The following is a 16,216-nucleotide window of genomic DNA, read 5'->3' as shown; positions in this document are numbered from 1 at the left end:
CAAAGTCAGGAGCCGTGTTTCTCCAGAGTGTGTGGTGGGTTTAGTATACAGACAACAGGCCTTTATAAATACAAAACATTGCTCTCCTATTCAATGGATTATTATTCGGTTCCTAAATCTTGATCACTATGGGACAGAGGGTGGGAAAAACCCAACTTCTTAAGAAGTTGTTTTGGCCGGCAGGGCAGTGGTGGCGCACGCCTTTAATCCCAGCACTTGGGAGGCATAGGCAGTTGGATTTCTGAGTTCGAGGCCAGCCTGTTCTACAGAGTGAGTTCCAGGACAGCCAGGGCTATACAGAGAAACCCTGTCTCAAACAAACAAACAAACCAAAAAAAAAAAAAAAAAAAAAAAAAAAAAAAAGAAGTTTTTTTGGCCACTTATCTGCAGATAAAGCAGGCTACTGTCAACACAGTCAGGGCCTTCCTCAACCACCTGCCTCGATGCTGCCTCTGCAGTGCTGGAAAACAATTGCATATCAGCCGAATGCAGCCTGCCCAAAAGAAAGGAAGCCTGAACTCCAGGTGCCCCTGACAGGCCAGCTCCGCAGGAAAGAAAGAAAACACTGAACAATACAATCAGCAGAGGAAAAGGAACCCCTCTGAACTTTCCAGGCATGTGGGAAGCTTGTTGCGAAAGCTATTTCAGAACCCTCTGCTGCTTCAGGTTCTGCTGAAAAAAGCAATTCCAACACCACCCCCAAATCCCTAACTTGCCCCAAAAGTACTTACAGCAGGGCTTTTTATCTATTAGACAGAAATACCAAGATAACCAGTTAAAACTCCAGCCTATATCCTTCCAACCCAGTGGAGCGAGGGAAGCGAGGTGCCAAACTGGTTACACAGACCCGACAATGATTCATCAGGCCCGCTGAACTTAGCTTAACTCCAGAGCACTGAGAGCAGCCGCAGTTGTGCGCAGGTCACACGGCATGCCTGCGATCCGGCAAGCAGTCACGGGGGTCAACTTGGCACACTTTCAACGATTCCACAAATGAATGAGATTTAAATTAACAGCAATAACCCCGCCCCCCAAGGCCAGAAAGCAACACTACCCTACTTGGGGGCGGGGCATGGGGGTGGGGTGTTGATACATGCGCTCCCCTCCACAGCATGAGATGTGAAGAACCCTGGCACTGCCAGCAAGGAAAGCAGAAAAGGTTAAGGAGAACAGGTGTACAGAGCAGGTGCAACAGGTGCCTGCACATCTGTAACAGGTGCCTGAGGCAATCCACAGCCATCCCACTGACAGAGGACTAGGACACGCGACTTCCTGTATTAGCCAATCCACAAAGCTGCAGCCTGGTTATGCCTAGCTGAAATTCTCCTTATGAGGAAAGTAGAAGAACTGTTATGTGCTGCTACTATTACCTCAATAATGCTGAATAGTAGTCCTCAGGAGTGATATAAAATACCCAATGCTCTTCATTTAAGGGTTATAACCATAACCCAGTACAAGTATAAACCACATGAAGCTTTTAAAAGTCTTATTAAACCTAATAAGGTCACCCCTAAATAAACAGCTCTGAAATCCTCTTTGTGTTTCACAGAAATATTTTATCAGTGTCAATAAAAACAACCTAATCAGTAAGATGTGGTATCAAATCAAAATCAGAACAAACCCATGTGAAGAATAGTAAAAATACACCAAGGGTCACCTTTCTGGCCAGCCAAACCTCAAAGCAGAACCTGGGTATTTCTCTTGACCCCATGGTTTAAGGTTAAACTAAGAAAACATGCAGATAACACACCTTTTAAATTATGTTCAGGGTAGTGCAGACGTGCACAAAAGTAACTCATCCTCTTAGCTAGTGAAGGTCAGTATGCACACTCACTCTGTGTGTGTGTGTGTGTGTGTGTGTGTAAGACTGTTCAGGCTGCTATTAACGAAATCTATAGACCAGGTGCTCTCACACTACTTCCTCATTGTGTCCTCAGAATAAAAGAGCCCAAGCTCTCATAAGGTTATTTACCAACCTCAGAATGGGGACCCCCCCACTCAGTACCTCAATGAAACCTATGCCCTTCTTCAAGGGTGTCTGGCTTCAACATCCGAATACAGGAAAACACAAACATCTACGACATGCGTGTGCAGGTTCAGCATCCATGTCATTAGCCATACATCCTCTCTCCCAAACATGCTCAAAACCATTCTGTGTAACACATGAATTCCAGTTCAAAGCAACAGACCCTACCAAGTCTGCCGGAAAGCATCTGTATGAGCTGGGCCGCTGAGGCCAAGGGTCAGGAGCTTAATTACTCCCACTTGGGCCTGTTGAAAGGAGACAAAATTTCAAAAGCTTCAGTCACAAGGACACAAATGACTCTCACCTGCAGCACTAAAACAATATTACCTGAAGGACAGGGTGGGTGGATGAATGAATGAATGAATGAATGAGTTGACATACTCCCAAAATTAGAAGGAGCAACACAGGGTATAGTCAACTGATGAAGAAATATTGTTTTGTTAAGAAAGTCTTTGCTTACTCTGCTCTAACTGTCCAGGCAAGGGAGGGAGGTTGCAGCCTGTAGCCATGTGACACTACTGTGTCACACTCTTTCAGCATCTCTTTAGAAATTCAACTTCTCTTCCCGTCTCTGCAGCCAAATACTAGGCTCTCTGGAAGGCCAAAATTCAATTTTTCATTCCAAGTGAACTCAAAACTCAAAAACTGCCTTTTGTCATCTGTCTTCAATTGGGGTCCTCACAAGTGCTCCCTCCCAGAGGGTCCCCAGTCCCCAAGGACTCTGTGTAGGGAAAACCCACCCAGGGAGATAAACAGGTAGCAGGACCATCATCTCCCAGCTTCTCTTCGCCCCTTTGCCCTGCTGCCAGGATTCTTGCACTATAGCACTGGCTGGTTGCCTTGTCCCCCTGCCTTCCCCGGGGGGCCATGGAACTCCTTAAAATCACAATGTGACTTCAGCACCTGTCCCACAGGAGAAGCTTTAAAGACATCTGCTGAATGACAGGATACATGAGTGGGCAGATGAGTAAGCTGGCATTGTCTCTCACACACACACACATACACACACACACACACAGAAGGAAGAACACACAGGCACAGTTCCCCTTTTTAAGAAATACTGTTTTACAGGTCACTTGTATCTTTCTAAGATTAGTGAGCTTTGACTATAACATTGATTTTTAGCATTCTTGAGCAGTGTTTATTAAGCCCACCACTAAAAGGTTTTAAAATTGTGTTTTCTTTCCAAATAGAATGTGGATATTTCTGTTGATGGGATACAGGACCTGAGGATCTGCTACTGCAAAGAATCTGGAAGGATGAGCCCACTTGGCTCCAGCTCTTGAAGATCCACACACACTGCCCTACAAACTCCCTAGAAGAGATGGCCCAGAAAAGGCTTACCACAAGAGGCCAAGGGGTGGGGGCGGAGGCCTGGCGACATGGCTCAGCAGTCAAGAACACCTACTGCTCTTCCAGAGGTTCTGAGTTCAATTCTCAGCAACCACAGGGTGGCTTACAACCATCTGTAATGAGATCTGATATCTGATGCCCTCTTCTGGTGTGTCTGAAGACAGCTACTATATATATATATATATATATATATATATATATATATATATATATATGAAATTTTTTTTAAAAAAAGTGAAATAAATTAAAAAGAGGCCAAAAGGATCTAGCCTGAAAGTTCTAGAAAAAGTGGGTGTTTCTAGATGTGAACTGTCACTCAGCCTGAAAATCGGGTACTCTTGCACCCCCTTTAACCCAGGGACTTAGGAGTGCTGACAAGCCTTAATGTTTTCTGAGCATTTCCCAAACCCGAACAAAAACACCAGTTAACCTTCCAGAGACACTCATGCGAACCCTCACAACCATTACCAATTTTTAAAAAAATATTTTATTATTATTAGCCTTTTAATTTTGTGTACAATTGTGCCAGTGTATGGGTTTGTGCTTATGAAAGTAGTGCCGGCCGAGGCCAGAAGAGGGTATCTGATCCGTAAGAGCCTGGGTTGTAGGCAATTACGATCTACCCAACACGGGTGGTGGCAATCAAACTCAGTCCCCTAGAAGAGAAGCAAGCACTACTGCAGAGCAACCTCTGAGATTTATTTTATTTGTGCGGTGTGCGTGTGTCTAAGTGTATGCACACATGCATGTGCAAGTGGCAGAGGAGGCCAGAAGAGGGCATGAAATCCCTCAGAGCTGGAGTTACAGGCATTTGTAAGCCATCTGATTCGAGTACTGGGCTTAGACCCCCAGTCCTCATGAGAGAGCAACACAAGCTCTTAACACCAGAGCCACGATCCCAGCCCCCACTACCATGAGACAGACACAGAGGCCAGAGCCGAGAACTAGAACAGAGCTTGCTAAATATTCACGTAGGTTATACACAATGGGGACTCAACAGACTCCATCTGAGTCTCCTGAAAACCTTTTTAAGATTTATTTTTAATCATGTCTAGTGTGTGCCGGCATCTGGGTATGTGCACAAGTGCAAGTGCCTGTGGAAGTCAGAGGCATTGGATCCCCAGGAGCCAGATAGAGTAGCAGACAGTTGGGAGCTGCTCTCAACTACTGAATTATCTTTCCAGCCCACATGACTCTCCTAAATTTTAATCCTCCTGGCAATTCTCTGCAGTAAAGATACAGAAAATGAACATTTTTGCAAACAAGCAGGTGCGCGCACACACACACAAAGTTTTCTATCCACTGTTTTGTAACTATCTCCTGCTGTAGGCTTTCCCTGCTCACAACCCTTGCTTGCAACAAAATCTGAGCCCATGTCTCTGGTGTTAGCAGGTGCTATCAATTCTGAGCCATGCACAGGGATAAACAGCTTTTTCCCCCAGAAGGCACTGCTTCCCTCTCATCCACAAAGATCCTTTCTTCCTTCAGACAAATAATTGGTTCATGTATCATGACTCAAATTATATTCACACATGTTCATTTGTAATCAATCATTCTTCCTAACAGGACTGGTTCAAGACAAATGAGCAGCCCCCTCCCCACTGTCTTCTCTTGAAGCTTACGCTGCACCACCTCCCGCCATAAAGTGCTACCCTGTCACAGACCACGAGCCACACTGCTCTGTGTGACCTCTTGGAGGCAACTCTATTATAAAATAAGATGTCTTGTATTGCTTTAAATCTTTCAAATATTATTTCATCAGAATCAGATTTTCCAATACAGGCTAACCCTATTAGCCTGATTGCAGAGAGAGATGTTCATCTTCCCTGTCTTTAAAATATTTAACCATGGCACACGTGTTCTCTATCTCTTAATTTGAAAGGGAGTTTTAAAAATGATTAGGAGAGCATCAGAAGGAGCAAGACAAATGATCCTCCATCCCATCCTCTCTTCAAGCTGGGCGGGAAGAGTGTTCAGAGAATGAAAGTCCCTTCGAAGGAACTCTGGTTTAGTTCCCCCACACCTTGCCGCCCGCCCTCTGGCTCCAACACACACTCGCCGGCAGTGGCTCCACTTTTCCATATGGGTCACCAGCTGTAATCTACAAGCACAAAAACAATCACGGCACAGAATACAGGAAACTGCCCGGGTGGGAGTGAGGTAGGGTGTGAGGATGAAAGTCTTTGCCCTTCACTCACTCCCCACGTACTTCCCGAACCTCCTGAAATAACAGAAAAGTTGAGCCGGCTTGGAGAAAATCTTTTCGCTTTTCTCAGTTCTGAGAGCACGAGACCGCGAAGAGACAGAGAGAGAAGAGCGGCCGGGTGGGGGTAGGGACTGCATACAAACCCATCTCCCCGAGTCCTTCATCCACCCCAGATGTGGTGTTTCCCCCACTCCCCGCCCACCTCCTCTCCAGCCCTCACCCCTCTGCACCGGCCACAAAAATGCAGCTCAGGTCTGAGATGCAGCTGAGCTCTGTGGCCGGTGAGACCCACGCGGCACGGACCGGAGCTGGCGGGGACCTCTACAGCTCCCCGGGAAAACGCGCTTCCAGGCTCAACTTCTTCCACGTCTACGGCCGGACCGCGCTGCAGCGGCTCCTTCCCGCCCCGGCACCCGCCGCCTGTCCCTCCGCGCCCCCCGTGCGCTGTCGGGGACCGGCCCCCTCCCGGTCTCCCCGCGCAGCGCCTACCTGGCCAGGGCAGCAGCCTTCCCTAGCCGGGCTCTCCGTGCCGCCTCCTCGCTGCAGCCTCGGTCTGGCCCCGGCGGACCCGCAGGGGCGAGGGCGGGAGCAGACGAGGGTCGGCGGCGCCGGGGCGGAGGCCGAGGGGCGGGCGCAGCGGGAGGAGGCGGCCGATCCTCGCAGCCCAAGCCGGCCGCTGCCACTCAGCATCCCCGCCTCCGGCCGCCGCGCGGGGAGGGGTCGGCGAAGCCCGGCCTCCGGGGGGGAGGGTCCTGCAGGACCCGGGAGGGTTTGGGCGACGCGAAGTCCCCGCGAAGGGGTCCCGCAGCCCAGCGGGGTCCCCTCCCCACGCACTTTGGAGGAGCTGTCTGAGTGCGGATCGTGGACCGGAGCCGGCGGGACGGGGAAGAACGTCGGTCCGCGGCCCAGGAGAACCGCAAGCTGGAGAGAGGCTGGAAGCACAAGTTTACAGGTCCTGCTGTCTACTTAAGAAACCTGCAAACTTTCACAGAGTATTCCCAGCTTGGATGCTTGGGTCCAGACACCCTCCTGGCACTCCGGATACACTTTCCAATCCATATCATGAATATCGAAGGCGTTTTAGCCCGTGTGAAAGGGATCCAGAGAGACGACCCACCAACTCCTCTCACCACCGCCCCCACGGGTAGGAGCAACGGACAGAGTCAAATAGCCAGGGGCTGAATTGTCTGAATTCATTGTGTTAGGACGGAACCCAGACAAGAACACCTCCCTTTGTCTCCAGCCTCTCCCTCCGGTCAAATTTGCTTCAGCCCCCAAACTCTCAGACATTTGTCTATCCACCGATGCACAGACCCAGTCAATCTGGGTTTCCTCTTCTCCCCCTGGCCCTCCCCCCCCCCCGCCCCCATCCTCACTCCCACCCTTGACATCAGTTTGCATGTGCTCTTTGCTCTTGAAGTCCTTGCACTTGACCTGTCAGCTTCAGTGCCCCCCCCCCTCCTGCTTTTGAAACATCTCTGGATGCTGGCACTGCAGCTATCTGCACAGCTTTACACGGTTGATGGCTCTAGAACACCACTCAGCAGGCCACTTCCTGTATGAGAAGGTATCTGAGGCATTTTACCAGGAATAATAATAATAATAATAATAATAAATCTTGAGTTCTTTGCAATTCCATCATTGAAAACCATATCCCCCAGCTGCCCCATGCACTGTGTTGTAGATAGCATAAGTTAAGTCATCTGCAACTGCAGATCTGTGGAGAAAGCATACAAATAAAATGGCAGTTGGGATGCTTCACCAGCTGCAAGCACAAATGCATCACGTTGCTGGTCCTCAGTCCAGATGGGATCCTACCCATGCCTATATCCACACTGGTTACTGATGCGGTTCCCAGGACATCTCCCACGGTTGAATACCAGTGGCAGGAAAAGCTTTCGGGAAGACGTTCTACAAGAGTGTTAAGTGTTCTTTCTATTTTGCTTAAATCACATGCTAGAATTAACAAGAGGGATTATGAGGTTAAGAATAAATTTAAAAATCTACATAGTATTGCAATCAGAGAATAAAAAAAAACAGCAAACATTCAAAAGAACATACTGAGTTTATAAACTGTGCTAAATTCCTAATAAATATTACAGTAAATACAAGACAATGGAGGTAATTATGGGAGAGTTGTTTGAGGTCAATCAGTTGAGAAGAAACCCAAAACAAATTGTAGAAACAGAAACCTTTGCCTTGAACCCTCTTCCTATGAACCCTCCCAGGTTATCACTCATGTCTGAACCAATCAAAGAACACAGAACAGATAAACACTATACTGTATATTCACAACACCTCCCCAGTCCCAACCCCCACCCTGCTCAGGCAGCTGTTGTCCATTGGTGGTACCAAATGTTCCAGGAACATTTGAATATGAAGCAGCACTGCTACCTCCCTTTTATTAGAAGCCTTCCCTATGTAGAAGCAGTCATGGATGAGGTCATTTGTTATGCTTTGCAGAGACATCCTTGTGAGTCCATGGCCCTATGTGTACAGAGTAGATAGCACTGTGCTCCACATGTCTGTTGAACTGTTATCTATGGCTTATGACAGAGGCTATTGCAAGCACGGAGACACATCAGTGAACGGGAATAAGTGCAAAAATGGATTCCCTTGTGAATTGTGGGTACTTGACGGACACATCGCTAGTTGTTTTGTGTCATTTGGAAGTATCATATGTATTTAGCTTGAGTTGTTGCCTCATCTATGTTTCAATTTCTTTGAAGTGCACAGTCTATAGCTTACAAACTCTTCCCTCACATCTCCTGCAGTGCTGGTGCATAAATACCCACTGGGATGTATAAATTAAGGTGTTTATGCCCAGTTGACTGGGCTATGGTTCAACTCAGAAGAACCACCTGGGAAATAAAATACTGTTTTGTTTTTGTTGTTGTTGTTGTTGTTTGTTTGCTTGCTTTCTCTCACACCCATGTGCTCAGCTCCTTGGGCTAACATCGAAGCCAGTATTTGCAGATAGAATAATATGGGTCTGAATGTCAGATAAAATTATACTTAATGGGAAATTAAGGGAGTGACCACACAATGCAGAGCAACACAAAGTACCCATTAAAGCCATCGGGAAGGACGCAGCAGAGAAAGACACCTGAGTGGAGGAGCCCTGGGATGTGTCAGTGCCGCTCCTGTCACATGCTTGGGTCAAATTAGGAAAAAAGAAAGGAAGGAAGGGAGAGAGAGAGAGAGAGAGAGAGAGAGAAAGAGAGAGAGAGAGAGACTGGAAGGCATGAGTGGGGATAAAATTAAAGAGTATCTACAAAGGCAAATGACAAGGAGGCCTTGCAGGAAGATTATTATGAGCCACTTGGATCGGTCATAAGGTAAATTACAGTGGTGCTGGCTAAAAAACATGATTGCAAACTGCCTTGCCTGTGCAGATGTCTCTACTCTGAACATCTGGACAGACACCCATTGGCAAAGCTGAGAGCCTTTCATGTGCGAACCCTCTTCATCGTTTTCTTTCAGGGGAATCGGGTGGTATCTAAAAGAACTCAATTATCTCGGGAAGGTGGTCTGGTTCCCTAATTATCAGTGTATTGGATATCGATTAACTTCAATTTCCCTGGTTACTGTAAAAACCAACTTCTTAAATGACCCCCCCCCCCACACACACACAACTTTGAAAGATTGATATTTCCCGAAATTATATAATTATAGAGGCACAAATTTGGAATCAATCCCTTTTGAAGATCTTGAACTGAGGAACTCAGTGGATTTAGGCTTCAAATCCCTTCCAAGAATCAGGCAAAGTTACAGGTCTGCTGGGCTCTGCAAGGAGCCAGGCTGAAAACTGATCATTCTGCTCTTTCGTCTCATGGATGTAATTATATAAATAAGCTATCTGAAATTTACACATCTATCATTTTCTTCTACCAATAAGCATTGAGAAAAGACAAGTTTGAACACCAAGACCTAAAGGGCTCTACTTAGGTTAAAAAAAAAAAAAAAAAAAGTCAGCACTTCCTGAGACAGAGGCCACCTTTGTGACCATGGAAAGAGCACATTCAAAGTCACAGAGAGACTAGGAAACACCACATCTGAACTTCAGCTCTGGTGAGGCAGGTTTTAAGACAATGATAAAAATTAATCGTATACATAGAAAAGGAACTTTTCTACTTTTCCAGAAATTGCATCATCAAGGTATACAGCTGCCAGCTAAAGAAAGCTGACAAAAATGTCTCCAGTAGGCAACAAACATCACAAGTGTGGATGGACACATCAAGGTCAGGAAAATAGGGGAACATAAGACAGGAAGGGCTATGGGCTCCTCAGGAAAAAAATTCTCAATGGAGACTGAAATCTGTGTGGCAGACTCCCTTATTCCTGATTGTGTTAAGGACACTGTCCACACTTCAGCCCAGCCAAAGAAAAACCCAAACTTTGGGCAATTGCACTCTTCCTGGAAGAAATGAGGGCTGGCAGGTAAGCTCGTTATGCAGCCACAGCCTCGACGATTTTTTTTTTTCTGAACACAAAATAACTCTCATTTGCTGCTTCACTCTTTCTAATAGGAGTCTGTGTTGCTGACCGCCAATTCCAAAGTGAGACTAAAGTCGACTGACAAAACTCAACCTGGAATGTCTCTATTGATTTCCTCCCAGTAAGTCACCACTGCATGAACACATCCACCTGGCCCTCACCCAGCTGAGGTAACCCTGGAAATACCCACGCTCCGCTCCTCCCCCTCCCCCCTCCCCCTCTGCAGTACTGTAGTATAACTTACATAAAAGCCTGTAGGATTCTTAACTGCTCAATAACATGTCACCAGCAAGCAATTAACCAACTCTTTAGTCAGTCCTAACCTTTACCTTCAGACATTTTCCTGGATTGCAAAACCTTTCTCAGAAGAGTACAAAAATACAAGAAGCCTGTGGGGATTCGCTGTCTAACAGTGCTCATGACAGGCACCCAACCGGTTACCCAGAGATGCAGGTTCTCACCGCTATGACCACACTGTGAGTGTCTGCTCTGTGACTTGTGTTTCCCAGTACATTATCTCAGCTATTATGAATCATGTGCTGCTTTCAAAACTTCTACAAGGGAAAGTTTTGCTCTTCCCCTCACAGGCACCTACAGTAAAATCTGGAAGCATACTACTTAGCATGAGTCAATAGCCAGGCTAAAAAGGAGACATGGGGGAAAACTAATGCTACTTAGTTTTGCAATGCAAAAAGGATATATGTCCTTAATTTGACCCAGGTTGAATATGAATATATATGTATATCTATCTATAATATATATATAATATATATATATGTACTCACATATACAAACAATGTGTGTGTGTGTTTGTGTGTGTCATCTTTTGTGAGAGCTAATAAGGATCACATGGTAACCACGTTAATTTCTTCAGAGGCCAATCTCTCCAGTGACTTGATAACTTTCTTACCAGGTACCATCGTCTCTCACAGTGCCACCCCGAGCTCCAAGCTCCCAACACACAAATCTTTAGGGTACATATTCAAGCCATTTCCAAATCAGAGCCCCAAAGGTACATTCACTTGTATGGTTCCTGTCTCTAGGGAAAAAAAAATGGAAAGGAGAGTAAAAGAAATGATCTCTGCAGATAAGATTTTCAAATTAGAGATTAGCCATATACACATGCATATATATATATATATATATATATATATATCATATATATAATGCATATATATATATATATATATATATATATATATATATATATACTATATGCTCTCTCTCTCTATTTGCTTGTATGCACTTTTCTTGTAAGAAATGATGGCTGGTGGGCACACTCATCATCCAGTCTCTACCATGTTACAAATGAGAAATCCACAAAGCATCTTTCTTCCTGCTCTGACTTCCTGCCTCAACAAGTTATCTGTCCTTCAATATTTTAGGACTGTGTTGCCATTTTCCAGGTGACCCATCCATGGGGACCTACCGCAGAGTGAGCAGAAGTCACATACCTTTCATTTCAGTCCTCTTGAGGCTATATGCCCAGGCTAGGCAACTGCTCTGCCTTTAAACTAATACCCCCAGGGCTATTTTTACTTTTTATTCTGAGACATTGCCCGAGACTAGCCTTGAAGTCATTCTATAGCCAGACAAGCCTTGACCTTGTGACCCCAGCCCTCAGTCTCCACAGTAGCGGGAATAAAGGCCTGTGCCCCAAGACCCAATGGCATCATGCTTTTGGAGTCCTAAACCTGTGAGCTGAATAAATATTTTTGAAAACATTTTATTGATTCTTTGTGACTTTCACATCGAATACCCCAAACCCATTCATCTTCATATCTGCCCTCCACCCTTGCAACCTCTGCCCTCCCCAAAAGAAAAAAAAATAAAAATAGAAAGAAAAAGAAGAAAGAAAAAGAAAAAAAAAAAAACTCATCTCCTCATGGAAGTTGCGGTGTGTCACAGTGTGTCACTTTTTGCAGAAACAGCTTTACTTTCAAATGTTTGTTTCAATGAGTCATTTAAAAAAGTATCCAGGAGTGGATGTTTTGTTATAGCAACAAAAGTAGACTGATATATCTGTAAAATAGGCTGATGCATTTGTAGCAATTACTGGTTTAAACATCTTAGTTTAGTTAGTGCTTACTAACTAAACTACTACATCAGTTAGTTAGATACTACTAACTAACTCACTAACTAACTAACTAACTATCAGAGTTAGGTACTACATCAGTTTCTGTTGATAAGAAGTATACTGAGTCTGGCAGATCGTTGCCTGCATTTTGCATGTTTTCAAATGGACCCAGGTAATCTCCCTTGTACTGGAAATAGCAGAAGAGTATAAGGGTCCTCCTGCCACTGTCCTGGTTTACATTAGATGTCGGGCTGGGTTTTTCAGAGTACAGTATACAATCAACAGGGTAGTTCTTGGGGTCCTGTGAACAGTGCTGACCCTTCCTCGGGTCAGACAAACTTTTCTTAGTGCTGCTTTCAAAAACACAGAGATGCAGAACCGTTAGTCAGGAAAAGCAACAGACTCTTCTTCCTAGAAGTGAAAGTAGAAATTAACCAGGATGACAGAATGGTCTAGACTGCCTTTCTGACCCAGCTGAAAAGGCTGAAGTTACATCATCTAAACTTAACTTCCATCCAGACTCTGGTATCCTCAGAGGAGATAACAGTAATGATGAATCAGCCTTGCGTTGTGCAATTATACAAAATGGTGCTATTCTTCATTTACTTCACAAATGAAGTTCAGGTTTAAATATACAGTTACTCCAGGAACTCAGTCACCAAGCTTGACCTATTCCGCTTCAGAACAGCCTTGGGAGGTGGTAATCAAAGCAAGAACTAAGGAGGAGCCTGGTCTAGTCTTTTGCCCAACAGAACAGAGAATTATACCAGATAGCATTCAGTCCTTTTTGAGGTCCACGGAATGAAACCATGGAATTAAGATCTAGGAGACCAGTGACAGTCTAACATCAAGAAAACAAAACTAAATTTATTGTTGGGATGTTTGCTTTAAATGTCACGTGAAATCTGTTTGGCCAACTCAAAAAAAAAAAAAAAAAGTTACAAATGCCTTCTTCATTTTCTAGAGTGTCATGAGTTAGAGTCACAGATGCTTTCTAGATGTGTTTTCTAGATGGACAGAAAGAAAACATCACTGATAAGAAAAAAAAGTATGGGCTTTGAAGTCTTGGGAATGAATATGAACAAATGTCACTTCTTCTATCAGTTACCAAATGATTTCAAGTTCACTAGTTAACCTATCCAAACCTCAGTTTCCTTAACTTTGATTTGTTTTCAGACAGAGTCTCACTATGTAGACCAAGCTGTCCTTGAATTCACAGAGACCTACCTGCCTCTGTCTCTGAATATTGGGATTAAAGGCATGTGCCGCCATGCCTAGCAGTTTCCTTGCTTTTAAATAAGAATAATGTTACTTTCTGCATGGTATTATTCTCTTGTTATTATTCCAATATGAATGTGCTTATTACAAAGCCTAACACACTTGAGATTTTCTCCCGTGGGAGATGTAATTAATGACTGCCCCTTCTATACAGTCCATCAAAGCTCACCCTGGGGAACCAAAGAGTTTATTAGGCTTACTTGTAGTGAATTAGTGAGGGAGTATAGACAGAAGTTGGGTGGCCCTTAAGCAGTCTCACTGGAGGGTCTATCCCTGGCATAGGTGACAGCTTCCTCAGGGCTGCACAGACCAGACAGAGCCTTTTTCGAGACAGGGTTTCTCTGTGTAGCCCTGGCTGTCCTGGCACTCACTCTGTACACCAGGCTGGCCTCGAACTCAGAAATCCGCCTGCCTCTGCCTCCCAAGTGCTAGGATTAAAGGCATGTGCCACCACCGCCCGGCCCCAGACAGAGCCTTAAATTCCAACCTTTCCAGGGACAGTCCCCATCCAATCATGCAAAGGCCTGGAAGGAGTGGATACTTAGGTAAGGGTCGTAGGACCCTCCCCCAACCCTTATGTCTGTGAGGGAATATCAAGAATCCGCAAGTGCAATGGCAGCTCCCTAGGAGGTGCAGTCAATCATGAAGAGGGGGCAGTTTCGTTTAGAGGGCAACTAGGGCAGCTGGCAGGTTTGTGCTCTCCCTCTGACGCCCCAACTCTCTCCCTACTCTGGGGTCATCCTTCCTGTCTGGCCAGTCCCATGACTTTATGATAGGACTCTTAAAGAAAATGATACTGAAGGAATAGATTCTGTGCCATAGATAATACTAAGGCATCTCCTGCACTCCAGACACTCCTTCTTACCTCCATGGTGGAGAGGCAATCCAATTTCCCCATGGTAACCTGGATCTATCACCCCTTCTAACACAGTTATTCCTCTCTTAGCCTGTTAGTTTAAGGACATTAGAAGCCCAAAGTGACCAGGAGGAAGTCTGAGCTTCCAGTTCAATGGAATGTTTGTTGTGGCTCCTGCTAGGAGCACTCCCCCTCTGGAACCAAAACTTCTAGGTCAGCAGAACCTAGAGTTGTGGGGACAGGAAGCAAAATCTTTCCTAGAGGGTCACTAGGAGTGATAGTGAGTGGAACCATTCCCTTTTCCACTTCTTGATTCCTGGACCCATGGATCCTGGCTATGGGAGAAATCGTACCATATATTGGACACTGATTCAAAGCATATACTGCCTTCTGAAGAACCCTGCCCCAGCCCTCCATGCTGCTGCCACCTAATTGGTGCTGTAATTGCGTCTTCAGAAGGCCATTCCATTTTTCTATCAGACCAGCTGTTTTAGGATGATAGGAAACATGGTAAGACCAGTAGATTCCATGACCATGGTCCCACTGTCACACTTCTCTGACTGTGAAATGAGTTTCTTGGTCAAAAGCAATACTGTGTGGAATACCATGCCATTCTGTAACTCATAAGGCACTCTGTAAGTCCATGGATGGTAGTTTGGGCAGAAGCATTACACGCAGGAAAGGCAAATCCATAACCAGAATAACTATCTACTTCAGTAAAAACAAAATGTTGTCCTTTCCACAGACGAAGTGGTTCAATGTAGTCAACCTGCCACCAGGTTGCTGGCTGGTCACCTTGAGAAATGGTGCCATATCTGGGGCTCAGTGTTGGTCTCTGCTGTTGGCAGATCTGGCATTCAGTAACAGCTGTAGCCAGGTCAGTCTTGGTAAGTGGAAGTCCATGTTTTTGAGCCCAACCATTACCCCCATCTCAGCCACTATGGCCACTTTGTTTATGTACCCATTGGGCAATGTCAGGGATGACTGGGGAAAGAGGCTGACTGTCCACAGAACGAGTCATCTTGTCCATGTGATTACTGAACCTCTCCTTAGCTGAAGTTACCTTTTGGTGAGCATTTATGTGGGACACAAATATCTTCACATTCTTTGCCCATTTGGAGAGATCTATCCACATACTTCTTCTCCAGATGTCTTTCTCACCAATTTTCCAATCACAATCTTTCCAAGTCTTTGACCATCCAGCTAATCCATTGGCTACAGTCAGTGAACAATCGTACATCTGCCCATTTCGTCTTCCAGACAAACTGTAATCCATGTTTACTGCCTGAGTTCTGGCCACTGTGAAGATTTTCCTTTACCTGTATCTTTCAGGGTTGTTCCGGAAAGGGGTTGTAATGTTGCAGCTGTCCACTTCTGGGTGGTGCCTGCATAATGTACAGAGCCATCAGTAAACCAGGTCTTAGTCTTTTCTTCTTCAGTCAGCCGGTTGACCACAGGGAACACCCCATGAGGCTATAGGTGCATGCTTGGCATTGGAACAGGAGTAGAAACCATAGGCATTTGAGTAACTTCTTCATGTAACTTGCTTGTGCCTTCAGGACCTGCTGGGGCCCCATCATGTATATACCACTTCCACATGATAATAGACTGCTACTATCCACATCCTACTTTATGACTTGGAGCATCTGATGACACCCAGCTCATGATGGGTGGTTCAGGTCACATGGTAACTTGGTGTCCTATTGTCAAACATTCAGTTTCCACTATGGCCCAATAGCAGGCCAAGAGCTGTTTTTCAAAGGGAGAATAGTTGTCTGCAGATGATGGTAGAATTTTGCTCCAGAATCCCAAAGGTCCCTTCTATGATTCACCTACCAGAGGCTCCAAATAGCATCTCTATCTGCCACCGACACCTCAAGTACCATTGGATCTGCTGGATCATATGGTCCAAGTGGTAGAGCA

The 16,216-nt window shown here is 45.4% G+C and overlaps 1 protein-coding gene across 3 annotated transcripts in view; it reads right to left on the bottom strand.

The window, feature by feature from the left end:
• Lhfpl2 (LHFPL tetraspan subfamily member 2) overlaps nucleotides 1-6,250 on the bottom strand; it is a 142,355-nt gene extending 136,105 nt beyond the window's left edge. For all 3 annotated transcript variants that reach the window (XM_076927167.1, XM_076927166.1, XM_076927165.1), the window contains exon 1: nucleotides 6,075-6,250. The gene's annotated coding sequence lies outside the window, so the exon portion shown is untranslated. The remainder of the gene's footprint in view (nucleotides 1-6,074) is intronic.
• Nucleotides 6,251-16,216: the final 9,966 nt, after the last annotated feature.

The sequence above is a fragment of the Arvicanthis niloticus genome, chromosome 29 (assembly GCF_011762505.2).
Source record: "Arvicanthis niloticus isolate mArvNil1 chromosome 29, mArvNil1.pat.X, whole genome shotgun sequence".
In the NCBI taxonomy this organism is placed as follows: domain Eukaryota; kingdom Metazoa; phylum Chordata; class Mammalia; order Rodentia; family Muridae; genus Arvicanthis; species Arvicanthis niloticus.
The sequence above is the reverse complement of the archived record's forward strand: the minus strand, read 5'-3'. Positions and strand labels throughout refer to the sequence as shown.